This window comes from Panthera tigris, chromosome A1 (assembly GCF_018350195.1).
Source record: "Panthera tigris isolate Pti1 chromosome A1, P.tigris_Pti1_mat1.1, whole genome shotgun sequence".
In the NCBI taxonomy this organism is placed as follows: Eukaryota; Metazoa; Chordata; class Mammalia; order Carnivora; family Felidae; genus Panthera; species Panthera tigris.
In genome coordinates this window covers 95,294,964-95,309,173 of record NC_056660.1, presented here as the reverse complement: position 1 = coordinate 95,309,173, position 14,210 = coordinate 95,294,964, and positions in this window count along the sequence as shown.

The window sequence follows — 14,210 nt, the reverse complement described above, 5'->3', positions numbered from 1 at the left end:
TGGGATAAATAGGTGACGGGGATTAAGGAGGGCCGTAATCATGATGAGCAACCCTGCTTGCAGGTAAGTGTTAAACCACTCAATTGTACACCTAAACAGTACACTGTATGTTCACTAACTACAATTTAAATTAAAACTTTTTTAAAAATCCATTCGATAACTCCAACTCTACAGAACAAAATTAACAGAAAGCATCTTCAAAGTCAGGTTCCCTCAAGAGTTTTTACAACCACGTTCCTATGAACAGCGAACCATCTTCAGAACGGAAGGCGATCTCTGACTGGTTAGCAGGTTGGTGCCAATATGGCTGTGTCAACTCAACAAACAAAAGTGAGTAAGGGAACATATGGCAAAAATAGCCTACATGAGAAACTATGAGGAAAGTGTAGAAGGGTAAGAAAGATAGCCAAGAAAAAAAAGACAAATAGAGAAGTAAGGATGAAAGATGAATTGTGATACAATTCAAATGGAACAAAAACGAAAGAAACATAACAAAACTGAACATCCGTTCTTATCATGTTTTTAAAGTTTATTTACTTTTGAGACAGAGTGAGAGAGAGAGACAGAGACAGAGAAAAAGCGTGAGCAGGGGAGGGGCAGAGAAAGAGGGAGACACAGAATCCGAAGCAGGCTCCAGGATCTAAGCTGTCAGCACAGAGCCCAACGCGGAGCTCGAACTCACGAACAGGGAGATCATGACCTGAGCCGAAGTCGGACACTCAACCGACTGAGCCACCCAGGTGTCCCGAAAGTGAATGTCTGTTCTTAGGGCAAGTTAAGAAAAAGTGTCATCTTTGATCAATTGTAACATTAATCTAATCTAACCCCAAGTATTTATGAGCAGAAATGTCCACAACCCTTTCTCCTATTTTCACCAGCTCACATTACCATTTCATAGTCTCACTCTGCAGTTCCATCGGTTAAGGAATTTCCAAATTCTGATCTCTACTGCTTTAGTTTCTTAAGGAGAAGCTGAGTGAAATCCAAGCTTCTTCTGCACATAGATATATGTGAAAAGAAAGAACAGGAGTTTTCTCAGAGTAAGCACTCCAGATGTCTTTGACAGGAGTTGCTTTAGAGCTTGCTGGGTTTTCTTACTTAAGAATGAGGTGCTAACACATTTTTGTCGGTTTCCTTAAGCTTCGCAGTTGTGCAGTGGCCCCTTAGGCACACAGTTTTATGTATGATAGCGGTCACCATCATCAAAATTAGCATGAGCTTATGTCTGAGCTCAAGGGATCAGGGGCATCTCTTGTGATGTAGAAAGTTAAGTGTCTGACTTTGAGCAACTATCCACCTCTCAGACCTTATTCCCTGTCAACTGAAGGCAAGTTTGATGACTCAAACTCATCCAGTCGAAGTAATCCCTGAGCTGCCTTGGGAAAGTTCAGATTCTTGGTCCCATTCACGAATTGATAATCCTGTAAAAAACAAAACAAAAAAAAAAAAAAAAACAAAAAAAAAAACTTAAAAATAAAAGAATAATTCTGAATCTAGAGTGGAAGAAGAATTTCTTGTGTTTTTTTTTTAGGAAAGGTTCCAGATGATTCTCATTTCTGGCACTTGTAAGAGCCACTGCAATCAGGAACAGTCCTTAGAATATAAACTATATCTGATTTTATTTCTCCATTTTGAGTGATGTAGGACAGAAAATAACTATCATGCCATGGGAACTATTGCCAAAGACTTGTAAAACTTTCACTAAGAGACTTGTTTAAAATTATGTACCAAAGTGTCATTTGATCACCTTCAAAAAACCTACAGAGGAGCCAAATACTATCTCATGGGAGTAAGTTGTCTTGGGAAGAAAAAAAAAACAAAAAACAAAAAACCCTGCAACCCTGATTACGTATTAATCTAAGAGCCAAATATTCACTCCAGCCACCTGTGAACAATCTGTGTTTGACAGATGACATGGAAAGTGGTCATGTGTTTTAGACTCCATGGCCAGCACCTATGTCGATTTATGGTAATAGAGATAGAAATTCATTTCCTTAGTTTTTAGTCCACTAGAAGTTAAATTCTCAATTTATTACTTTATGACCTTTGCCCAGGAAACTATTTGAACACAATAAACAGAAAATTCTTTCTTTGGGGGTTCAGTATGCAGCCACAGAAGAAGGACTTGAAGAAACAAAAAGTGTTTTCAATACAGTGTCTCATGTGGCCTAAGGAAATAAAAAAAAAATAAAATCTTAGATAATCTGAGAATTGATTCAAGTGTTTTCTAAATTCTTCCCAAGCTCACAGCTACTCTCTAAAGCTTTTTAGATTGGCACCATCAGAGCTAATTGGCTTAATTCTTTGTAAAGTTCATCACCTATAATTAATGGACTAAAAGACTGGGAGCAGGAAGATTTTTAGGTCTCCAAGTATATAATCCTTGGATTTTAGAAGTACTTGACCTCTATCCCCTCCTTCCCTTGAAACATCACATGCATGAAGAAATGGTAGAAAACCTGCTACTCCTTGTATTGATTAGCTCTGAATTCCAGTAAATAGTTGAAATGTTGTATCCCCATTTTGAGCCTCTTTGTCCTAGGTTTTAAAAATTCCTACAAAACAGCGGTATTACACTCTTCAACATCGTTAATTCTCTTCTTCATTTGGTCATGATTCCCCAGGACAGCCAAGACAAGGCCCTGCATCTTACTATACTTTTAAAAATTAACGGCTACACAGCTCAGAGCCTGGAGCCTGCTTCTGTGTCTCCCTCTCTCTCTGCCCCTAACCCATTCGCATTCTGTCTCTGCCTCTCTCAAAAATAAATTAACATTAAAAAAAATTTTTTTTAATTAACGTCTACATGTGGCTCTGACCTAAACACTTGAAGACACTCCTAAGTTAGAAGATTTCTGTTTACCTTTATACTATATTTATTCATTTATTTATTCATTCATTTATTCTTATTTTTTTAATTTTTTTGAGTGATAGTGCGAGCGCATGCACATGAGCAGGGGAGAGGGGCAGAAGGAAAAGAGAGAGAATCTCAAGCAAGCCCCTCACTCAGCATGGAGCCCATTGCCAGGCTCGATCCCACAACCCTGAGACCATGACCTGCAATGAAATCAAGAGTGAGACGCCCAACTGAATGAGCCACCCAGATGCCCCATACCTTCTAATTTTTGTAGGAAATAAAATCTAGGGCTATTAGTTTTTAGAATGCCGTGATAGTCTTAAGTATGATGTAATATGTAAGACATTAATATCATCTGCCTACAGTAACAATATTTATGTAAACTAGTTTTGGATTACTCTTGTAGAAATGAGTAAAAAATATAATTTAAGTAAGAAATTTAATATAAAAATAAAATCATTTAGCGAGTACACGCTATGTGCCAAACGGTGTTTTACACCTTCCTACGTACGATCTTACTTTATGCTGTTTTTTTACCCTTGCTTTGAGCGGTTCAGTCATTTGCCCAAGGTTATCAGGCTAGGTAGTGAAACTCAAACACAACTCTGACAGCAAAGCTCACGTCCTTAAATAGTACACAAACTCCCCTGTTCCTTAACGTTGACCGACTCTGTTGAATATGTCCTACTGGATTAGAATGAACTTTCCCAAGAAAAACTACTGGCTTATCTCCATTTATGGTAGAGGGAAAAGAAGTTGTATTCGTAGCCAGAAGGCCTACCTTATTTGGACATTGCGCTTGACTCTATTTTGTGACCTGGCAAGTCACTTGATGCCTGTCAGGTTTAGCTTCCTCTTTTATAAGGTCATAAGCATAAGCATGCACTGGAAGATCCATCCACAGGAATGCCCACCCCAAACCACCCAAAGCCAAACTCAACTGTTAAAACCACTGCTATCCGACATCAAGTCCGGGGCAGGATGAACTTAACTATTGACCTCACAGTTAACAGAAAAGGAGAGAGATTGGAGTGCATCAGCCCCTGGAATATGAGCTGTTGTCATGCCACAGAATGATGGCTGATACCAGGAAAACAACCACACCAGGAATTTTCACGAGGAGAGGAAACCGTCCTCAACATTTCAGAGAATTAAGACAATTTGGATTGTGTGGTCTTAGAAGACAAAACAAAAAAATGCATATAATCTCCATTCATCATTGGGACTAAGAATTAAACAATTCTCATGGTATTTGGTTCAGATCTATTCAAATTTGTCTGTTGGTACCATGCAACAAAAGTGCTGTCTGTCCTAAACTTGCGGTATGGTTACGGCTATATAAAATTTAGCTGCGCTACCACTTTGGCCTTAAAACATACCCTCAATTTACAGCATGCATGTGCACTCTGATCTGATATTTAATGTGCCTTGAAAATCTGGCTGCCTTAATTTGCTATCAGAAACGTTTCCAGGGGCTCCTGGGTGGCTCAGTCGGTTAAATGTCAGACTTTGGCTCAGGTCATGATCTCTCAGTTCATGGGTTTGAGCCCCGTGTAGGGCTCTGTGCTGACAGCTCAGAGCCTGGAGCCTGCTTCAGATTCCATGGCCCCCTCTCTCTGACCCTTCCGTCCTGTGCTCTGACTCTCTACCTCTCGGACTCTGTCTGTCTGTCTGTATCTCTCTCTCTCTCTCTCTCTCTCTCTCTCTCTCTCTCTCACACACACACACACACACACACACACACAAATAAAGAAATGTTAAAAAAAATTTTAAAGAAACATCTCCAAAAGGAAACTGTCATTATTTGTCAAAGCTGTTGGGTTAGGTCATCTATTAGTAAATGTCCCAAAAGACAAGCTTTTCAGGTTTTATATCAAAGAAAATGTCTACTTTGGCTTCTCTATAACAAGGTATCAACCAGTCAGTATGATTACATGCTCAGGAAGGGAAAACAAACAAACAAACATGGCAAAAACATCTCCAAGTTCACAATTTAAAAACTTTCCAGATAACTCTTGCATGCTGCTGGTAGGAATGTAAATCTGTAAACTTTTAAAAAACAATTTAGTGTGTGCTAGGAGCCTTTAAAAAATGTCAATTCTCTTTGATCCCACAATGCCACTATTCAGAACTTAGCCTAAGAAAATAATCTCTAAGATAAAAAAGAAAGAAAAAGAATGAGGGGGTGAAGAAAGAAGCAGAGAAGTAAAGAGCAAGAGAGATGGAGAGAAAAAGATACTTTAAAAGGCAAAGCATGGTGTGGTTTTTTGCAATATTAAAAAATAATTTATGACATAAAGAAACATGTATACAAGTTCAATATTCATAGGATAATAGCCGTATAATCTATGGCACAGGCACTCAAAACACTTGACTCAAAACACTAACTGCCTAGTGAGTGAAGGTGTCTCTATAAAAAGTTTATGATAAAATAGAAAAGCATTTGCTACAAAGTTCAATTTGTAAAACCAGGTATCAAATCAAATCAAATCAAATATAAAGAATACATGCAAAAAACAAATAATTGGAAAAGCCTAGGCTAGAACTCATTATCCTTGTTGATTTGCCAGTATGGTTGTTTTTCTTATTTCTCCCAAATTTTCAAATAACCCAAAATAATGATGTATTCTTTTTTAAAAAACCCGTTTGCAGGTTAACATTTCAGTTTTTCGCAAGCTAGCAATTTTCCAAATTCTAAATGTAGGCTATCCGGTTAACATCGTGTTTCCTGGATTAAGAAAAAGAGCAGGAGATTATTTTTTCTCCCTAATTTAATTCTGAAATTAAGGTGGCCTTTAAAATAATGAATTTTAGGTCTTCATCTAAGGGTAGTAGGTCTTTAGTAAAAAACTGATAAAAGTACAGAATATGAAAAGAAAGGAAAAAAATCAAGAGTACCTCTCGTGAAAGACAACTATTTTTAATAACATCTACATTTGCTTTTTTTTCTATGTATTTTTCCTCTTTTATTATAACGTTATAATCACACTATAGGTATAATTTCACTTTTGTGTGTTTTTCTCTATAAAACCCTCTTTGTTCCTTTGTAGGGATAATCACATCTTTTTAATGAAAGTGTATATGACACACAGTAACCGACTGGTTTCAGGCGTACATCATAGTTACAAGTCATTTTTAAAGAGCTCCAAATTCAGCCCAACGATAGATACATAATCTAAAATTATGCAAGTTCCCAGAATCGAAATGTAAGAAATACTAAAAAAAAAAAAAAAAAATGAACTTGAATCATACTGAATCCAGTGTTAGCTGCTCTCTGAAAATATGACCCTACTAATTAATAGGCGGGTATTGCTACAGAACATGTTTTGACACACAGTGGAGTACTCCACATATGAAAGTATCAACTAATTCCTAAGCAGTCCAACAATGATGTCACTTGAGTGCTGGCATGTTTCAGCTGTCTGTGGAGCCTGGGTGGACAGAGCTGGGGCTGCCATTTTTCTCACCTTCACTTTAAGTCAAGCCTGGGAATATGGATATGAAAATATGTAGAAGTAAACAGAGGGAAAGACAAGAACGAAGAGGAGGAGGAAAGGAACAAGTTGGCCATCTAAATGGTGCTACAGAATGGACTTTAGTTATCGGAATGAGAATTTAATGAATGGGTCTCAAACTTTGTTGGGTATGATAATCATCCAGGAGAGTGGTTTGAAGACAGATTCCTGGACCTTGTCACCAACAAGTAATACTCAGTTGCTGCAGGGGAGGGGGGCTCCTTATGAACACTCAGGTTGCTATTCAAGACAGCAAGTTGGTACTCAGACTAGTTTTCAAGAAACACTGATTTAAGATTGTGGAATAATTTCCTATTTAAAAAAAGTGCACTTTCAATGGCAATAGAGCATGTTTAAGAGGGGTCTAACCAGTTGCATCCAAAGACTTAAAATAAAAATTGAGAAAGAAGAAATAAGACTAAGGCTGTAAATCAAGATAGCATCAAGGTAGAAAAATCTAGGAGTCCTTTTGAGAATCCAAGATGGGGACCCAGGAACAATTGTTACAGCATTACATACTTGCCTTCGTGGTCACCAGACAGCATATTAATCTCAGAAAACCCAAATTTCATTATTACTAATAACATGCCATATGTATCATTCAGATATGTTTTGAGTGGCCTGGGGCATATAATTAGAATATGGCTCCAGAAAATTGTGCTTTGTACAAATAATAACTATCTCATAGAATAAGTAAAGCACTGGTATTGTGTATCATGTAAGCGTCTGTCTGTCTATCTCTCGGTCTTTATCACAGAGGGATGGATGGATGGATGGATAGATGAAGAGGCAAAGAGTGGGAGAGAGAAAGACAGAAAAAGATAGCCTATATAACCGAAATCAACATCAGAAATGACGTGTTCAGGAAAATGTAAATGACTCAGTTTGACCTGAGACGTGCTAAACACTCAAATCAAGCAACAAACATAGGCAAAACTGACAATTTCATTTAAAACTCTATCTCTGATGATGTTAAATCATAGTTGCCTATGTTGGCATTGATTGGACTAAGAGTAAGGAGTAATTATGAAGAAAATATTTTCATAGTCTAATAAGCGTAATTTTGATTACATCATTTATGATGTTAATGGATTTACTTGATTGCTTCTGTAATAAAGAAATCAAAAACAAAAAATTCCCAGCAATCCTATCTTAAGGTAACATGGATACAAGTACATAAATCACTCCTGATCGCTCATTTCTATATTAGCACATCCAATAAACATTTTGGTGTCTTGCCCTCTTTTAATTATTTGGCTTTTCGTAATTTTCTTTCATTATATGTTATTACATTATTTAAACATTTTCATAAATATTTTAACGTTTGCATAACATTCTATCATGTATGTATGTTCAATATGTAATATATCTTCCCTCATTTTGAGATTTCATAAATTATTAAATTTCTTTCTAATGATGTGCCATTTTACAAAGTGAGGAAATCACTGGGGCACATGTACTGTTGTACTAGCTAAGATGAAAAAGAGATAACGCAGAGAAATTTTTAACGATGACTCCAATACCTTAGATATTAAAATAGTGCGGGGAGTCTGAGTGGCTCAGTCAGTTAAGGGTCTGACTTTGGCTCAGGTCGTGATCTCAAGGTTTGTGAGTTCAAGCCCCGTGTCAGGCTCTGTGTTGACAGCTCAGAGCCTAGAGTCTGCTTCGGATTCTGCGTCTCCCTCTTTCTCTGCCCCTGCTCTACTCAGTCTCTGTCTCTGTATCTCAAAAAATGAATAAATGTAAAAAAAAAAAAAATTAAAATAGTACTAGGGAAATTCTTGGCCCAGTCTGAATTTTGTTAAAATTTTATAAAAGTTAATGTTCAAATAAATTGATTAATCGAATCCCTTTTCTGGAGATTCAGAGTCATGACTTAGTAGGGACAGAATGTTGAATATAATAAACATAACGTTAATACAATCACAACTGTCTACCAAAAGATGAATTTGGCAACACAGCAAGCGATTTCTACAACTCTGGTGGTTCCTGTTTTGTTTGGCTTGGGTTAGCGTGATAGATAGTAATAATGATAGGACACCCAGGGAAAAAAAAAAAAACAATAGTGTCACAAATATTGCCATGACACTCAAAGACAAATAAGAAGACAAAGAATGCTGTTTTTCTTAAACTAAGGTTGGAGATAATAACCAGTGAGACTTTCCATCCATGTTAAGAGCCTGACTCTAAGGAGGAGGGGGGAAGGATTTGGCCCACTGCTTGGGGCAAATGATCAAACACTAACAGGAAGCACAATTACCTTTTTCCAGGTGGGCTATCAAAGAGCATAATCTTTGCACTTCACTGTGTACAGGAGACATGGTTAAAAGGAAATTGGAGCCAAAGATAAGGAAAACGATAGTAGGGAAATACCCTTTTAATGAAGCTGAGTCTCCAGGCCCATTCAAATTACTTCTTCGCATATAGACAGAACTTTGAAGGTGGGTTTGGCTGTTCTCCTCTTAGTGATCTTTGAAGAATCAAGTGAGAGAGCTTCTGTTGGGCAAACGTTTCCTAGTTCCAAGAGTCATTTCTAGACCCACTAATGAACTCTACTATGACTAAGGATTGGAATTTAGAAACTATGATTACTGATGTAGCAAGGCAAAGCAGTAGACACAGGGCAATGTATTTCAAAACAAGAATCTGAGAGTATCTGCAACTACATTCTTCTTTACAGGGCGAGGAGACATTGCTGAGATGACACGGGAGTTACTCACATCTTCAGTCTTAATAAGTCAAGGTAGAGCACAAACTCCAGCGATACGCCGTGCGATGCTGCTATTGACCTCATCTTGATCAATATTCATACTCAAAATGCCAGAAAAGAAACCTGGGACTTTGACCCCATCGAATTGATAGATGATACAACTGCTGGTGACATACCTGATCCAATTACAAAAGACTAATCCAAGAGATAATCAGTCTGGCACCATATAAGACTATGTTTTTAACAATTTTTTTTTTAATGTTTATTCACTTTTGAAAGAAAGAGACAGAGCACAAGCAGGGGTGGGGCAGAGAGAGACGGAGACACAGAATCCAAAGCAGGCTCCAGGCTCTGAGCCATCAGCACAGAGCCCGACGCGGGGCTCAAACCCACAAGCCACGAGATGATGACCTGAGTCGAAATCAGACACTCAACAGACTGAGCCGCCCAGGCACCCCAAGACTATGTTTTTTAAAGGAAATCTAGATATACCTAGAATCTTCCACTAGATTTATAAAATTAGTTGCTTAAGGAAAAAATAAAAGACAGGGAAACCTGGTTTAAGGGCAGTTTGAGTAAAAAGTACGTAAGAAAAATAGTTGACTAAGGATGCCTGGGTGGTTCAGTCAGTTAAGCTTCTGATTTTGGCTCAGGTCATGATCTCACAGTTCACGGGTTCGAGCCCTGTGTCAGGATCTGCACTGACAGCTCAGAGCCTGGAGCCTGCTTCCGATTGTGTGTCTCCCTCTCTCTCTCTCTCTCTGTCCCTCCCCTGCTCACACTCTTTCTGTGTCTCTCAAAAATAAACAAACATGAAAAATTTAAAAAAAAAGAAAAAAAGTAGACTATTAGTTTATATTCTAGATAATACTATCTGTACCATCTGATGTCTCAATAAAGCTGATATTTTCTTCCTGGTATATATCTGTGTTGGTTTCTCAGCTGGATCAGAAGTTATGGGAGGAGAAGTGTGATCAAACCAAAACAAATGGTTTTTAGGTCTGATTATCTTTTTCTCTCTTTGTATTCTCATTTTACAATTGAGGGTACTGAGACTTAGAGACCTTCCCTACTTCCCAAAGCCAGCCCATACTAATGGTAGTTTTTGAGCCTGGATCTGAATGGCTTTAAAACCCTTGCCATTAACCACACTCCCCCAACCCCTCCTGGAGGCAGGAGGTCAGGGTCCTTCCTACACTTGGTGGAATTCTTTATAAGAGGAGCATGGACCTTGCCATTTGCCACAGCATGGCTGGAACTGGAGGGTATTATGCTAAGTGAAACAAGTCAGCCAGAGAAAGACAAATAGCCTAAGACTTCACTCATATGTGAAATTTAAGATACAAAACAGATGAACAGAAGGGAAGGGAAGCAAAATTAACATAAGCCCAGGGAGGGGGACCAAACATAAGAGACTCTTAAATACAGAGAACAAAGTGAAGATGACTGGAGGGGTTGTGGGTAGGGGGATGGGCTAAATGGGTAAGGGGCATTGAGGAAGACACTTGTTGGGATGAGCACTGGGTGTTATATGTAGGGGATGAATTCATGGATTCTACTCCTGAAATCATTATTGCACTAGATGCTAGCTAACTTGGGTGTAAATTTAGATAATTAATTAATTAGTGAAAAATCTGAGGATCATGGACTGACTCAAGTCCACTGCAAGAGGAAGTGGGCAGGGGGGAGGTCAGGGTGATGGGGATTTGAAAAATTATGCAATATGAGTCATGGCAAAATGAAATGGAAAAGGTTTACTCTGAACAGAGGACACATGGCAAGGACAAGGACACTACTGTCCATCATTTCAATGGATGCAGAGTGGAAGCAAGATTAGATGTATTCGATCCATAAGCAGAAAGCTGACCTCTGCTGGGGGATTGAATGAAAAAATGGGGGTGGCTGATTTTCATTAATATGTAAACAGGCATTATAATTTAAACTACTGAAAAATATTCTTGGCTTCCTCAATTCCAGCTCCAACAGTGGCTGGGTGGTCACTTTTCAGGAATCTGTGCAAGAAATAGCTGTCCTCAATTTATTCATCCATTTAGTAAAGATGAACTGAGCATCTACTGTGAGTGAGGCATGCTTCTAAATGCTCAGAATGCCCTGGTGACCAAGAGACATGGACATATTTATAAAATAAATTACAATTATAATAGACAACTAAAACACACAGTGTTGAATAAGTGATAGGATACTTCTCTCAGAGTTCCATTCTGGCAAGAGGGTGAGGAAGAAAAAAACCCAAGTAAGCAAATAATGAATAGCTTAATTTTTGGTGATAATAACTGCCATGAAAAACAAATCATGATGTGAAAGAGTATGACCAAGGATGTGGGTCAACTTTAGATAGCTGTTCAAAAAAGTCTTCTCTAAGCTTACACCTACTGAACTGAGTCCTTAATGACAAAACAGAGCTTACAAAATCTAAGGTACGGAATTTGAGCTGGGGTGATAGCAAGGACAAAGCATCTTAGGTTTTTTTGTGTTTTTTTTTTTTAATTTATTTATTTGGAGAGAGAAACCGGGATCATCAACAGAGAAGGGACAGAGAGAGAGAGACACAGAATCCCAAGCTGGCTCCAGGCACTGAGTTGTCAGCACAGAGCCTGATGCGGGGCTTGAACCCACAAACTGCAAGGTCATAACCTGAGCCAAAGTCAGACGCTTCACTGACCGAGCCACCCAGGTGCCCCAAAGCATCTTAGGTTTGAGTGGGCTTCTTGTATAGAAGGAAATTCACTACAAGTGGAGAATCACTAGCTTAACTGAGAGGTTAGGTTCACCTGTTAATGTAATATTCCTGACTTGAAAATATTTCATCAAGTCTAAATTCATGAAATAGATTATATTTCATAATATAGGTATAAAGGTATACGTGTGAAATATCCATGAGGTCTGCTGTCAATAGAGAAATACATTCTGTGGCAAGCTTTCGAGACCTACAGATAAAGACTTTGACACTTGTAAATCTATAGAGGGGTATTGGCCTCAGTTTCCCTCTCGCTTTCCCTAAGGGAAAATCCTCTGCACCTTTGTTGATTATAATGATGAACCCTTTTTTCACAGCAGTTGAAGACCTTGCATTCCAACATCACTCCCAGCCTTGGCTCAGGGACCAAGCACAACACAGAGAGCTGGGAGCCCCAGCTCTTCTCTCCTGCCATCATTGACCAAGTGTGTAATTTTAATCAAGGGGTCATGTCTCAGAGCCTCCAGTCTCTCCATCTGTAAACAGAGAGGATTACACTTGCCTAACCAGTTCGATGTCATCTCCGAGATCAAGGCAGACAATGACATAAAAGAGAATTTGAGAAGGTTTATATTATCAGACAGCAACCTTAAGAGAAACTTGGAACACGATCCTTCAGTGGAGGAGAAGGACATCTTTGTCATTATTCTACAACTTGCAGAGGATAGGAAGCCCACAGCACACTCCTAACCAAGATATAGGAAGAGAAGCAACTTGAACATAAGGGAAATACCCAAAGGAGAGGGAGGAGTGAAGGACGGTGATCTGGAGGAGTAGGGAAGAGCGAGATTTGAACCTGAGAGGCAAGATGGTGGTAAAGAAATTATGAATGAGAGCTTTGCAAAATAGACAAAAGGAAAAACTCAGGTAAAACTGCAGGCACACATAAGGAAGGAATGTACCCCAGCACTAGATCCCTTAACACGTCTTCTGTTTTTATTAAAAGGCAAAAACTATCTTGACACATACCCTTTGGGGGCAACCCTCCCCCAGTTGACTCATCTGCGGAAATGGAAAATCTGTGAATTTTCATGGGTTTCCTCATATTTATTCTTTACCAGAATGATACTATTATTTAACTTCCTTTCCTCTAACAACTTTATACTATAATGTTGCAGATATAGATTGGGATCCTTACTGCCTCATTGGGGCTGGGGTGGGGGCAGGGTGCAGTGGACACTAACAATAGCAAAAAAAAAAAAAAAACAAAAAAACAAAAAAACAACAACACACCTTCTCTCACAGAGAAAAGGGTATCTATAGAGTTTATGAAAATATTTTGCCATTTTCCAGGCTCTCTACATACCAAAGAGTGAAAACGACAAACTATGAAGTGTCAGCAGACAGACAATTCCATCAACCTAGTAAAGATCCTGATAACAGACACTTACGAAAGTTCAATGCAAATGAGACTTTCCAACGCAACAAGTTTCCGAAGGGTGGCTGGTGGAGATTCGTGACTGACTTCATGGAGCTCATCTGTAGCTGTTACTTGACTGTGGACACACGTCATGTCCCCCAAACATGTATCCCAAAGCCTAGGTGAACAATTTGTCAGAAAAGACTTCTCCATACCAAATTTTCTGCCCCTCTCTCCATCTCATCACCCCCACCCCCATAAACTGCCTGAAATTCCAGCATCTAAGAGTCTTTAGGGCTCATACTTTGTATATTTTTAAGAACTATCACAGGAGATGATATGTATCATGTTCTGGAAAGTCCAACTCTAAAGTCTTTATCAGTGTCATGTCTTACGAAATGAATGAAAATAAGATACAGGCAATTTGTTGGGGGTTTTCTGGTGGGGGGGAGGGTGGGAAGGGGGCTCGTAGAAGACAAGGATTGTCTTTTCTGTCTAGGAAAACAGTCTGAATGAAGCTGCATTGAGGCTTCTGTATGAGCTTTGAAAAGAGCTCTTTGAAGAGAGCCAACATAACGGAAAGGTGCTTTCAGGAGGTATAAGTCTATCAAAGGTTAACCTGTTCAACATCCTAATTATTCTCTGACATTTGGCAAGGCTACCATACCCTCATACCATAAAGAAAATAATAATTACAAAATTCTCATCATACAGCATTGGTAACAGATATGACATAGTTGAAATTGAAGGGAGACAGTAAAACTTAAGACAAATGTATGATAAATCAGGTGTCTTTAAAGGTCAGAAAAAGATTATCCTATAAACTACCTCATTAATTTACAAGTCCTGATTTGCCAGTTGGTGGAGGGAGAGGGTATGACTACTGTTCATTCTTTCTTCAGATTTGAGGTTTTCTCTTTTAGTTGTTGCTTTTAAGATAAAAGAGAAGAAAAAGAATGAGTCAACAGAAAGCCAAGTGTTTCTGTTCTGGTTTTGGAGAATGGGTAGGG